This window comes from Monopterus albus, unplaced genomic scaffold (genome assembly GCF_001952655.1).
Source record: "Monopterus albus unplaced genomic scaffold, M_albus_1.0 scaffold409.1, whole genome shotgun sequence".
Taxonomy (NCBI): Eukaryota; Metazoa; Chordata; class Actinopteri; order Synbranchiformes; family Synbranchidae; genus Monopterus; species Monopterus albus.
The window spans coordinates 345,219-346,483 of record NW_018128289.1 but is presented as its reverse complement, the minus strand read 5'-3'; the positions used below and the strand labels follow the sequence as shown (position 1 = coordinate 346,483).

The window sequence follows — 1,265 nt, the reverse complement described above, 5'->3', positions numbered from 1 at the left end:
AGAATGTTGGCTAGTATCAATTGGTTTCAGCTGCAGGATGAGACAATGTGTAGGGGAGGGGGAAACTAGCATAAAACACACAGTCTAAGGTAGTTTCACTTCAGATCATTTTGCTCTGCTGCTGGCTATGATCTCCAGATGCATCTGCAAATAAAGGTAATATGTGCACATTGATATTTGGTGTGTTACTGAAATTCTTTCCACTCTCTGGACTCGAGAAGAAGTTTGGAACTTCACACTTAGCTGGCTTCTAAGCTAGCCGACCAAAAGTAGCTAATTAAATCTGGTAATTAGCAAGAGCTTCTGCAACACAAGTGCTTAAGTGGTGCAAGAGTATGTTGTTACTCAAAAATTCAGATGAACTTAGAAACAGTAAGTTTAATTCCTAAACAATCTGGGAGCAAGCACAAACACGGTGCAGGTGCCGAAAACAGGAAATGAGTATGGTTACTGCAGAAGCAGGAAACAGCAGTCCGTCAAAGGTTCGAGAGATGCATGTTACAGAGACTCCATTAGAGGTGTCACTTTACCATAAACTGTGTGGGTACATGTCATGTTTCTCATAGTTGCTTGGATTTTGGCTCAACACAAATAGCCATTTACTGATGGAAGGGTTGTCAAAGAATGCATGAGTACAGTAGCTGAAACAGTACTTGAGGGAAAACAAAAACAAGAGCTTTGTGATAAAATAAAGCAAATACCCATGTCAGCATCATCTGCCACAAAAAAGTGAAATACTACTTTTATTTAGTAAATGAAAGAATATTATACATATCGGCAGTCATACATATATGTTCAGTTCTATCTTATGTGACAATAAATATTGTCAAAAGGTTTTTGAATTGTACTGAATTCATTTGATTTACCATATCAAATGAATGTTAATACAACCACTAGGCTACATATATATCACACTAAATAGTTAGATAGGTAGACATTATGATCTTGTGAACCTTAGCGTCAAGAAATCTTTTTCTAATTGAACCTTTTTTAATTTTAAAATGTGAAATTTGTACACATAGTTTAAAAACAAATGTTAAACAGTTATTACAATTTTTATTATTTAGAATATTGTTGAGTCATACCATTTAAAAGCTTTTCACATTGTAGTTACACCTGGGTTAATACCTCATTAGTTCACAGTTTCAGACAGACCATCAAGATCACCATGGGGAAAATTGTTTCTCAGTCAAATCATAGTGATGTTGATATTGTGAAGACTGCTCTTAAAATTCAGAGCATAGTTTTCACAATGTGAAATTTAT

The 1,265-nt window shown here is 35.1% G+C and overlaps 1 protein-coding gene across 1 annotated transcript in view; it reads right to left on the bottom strand.

Annotated features, from left to right (window-relative positions):
- Positions 1 to 1,265, bottom strand: part of LOC109951794 (neuroligin-4, X-linked-like) — a 236,133-nt gene that overhangs the window by 80,819 nt on the left and 154,049 nt on the right.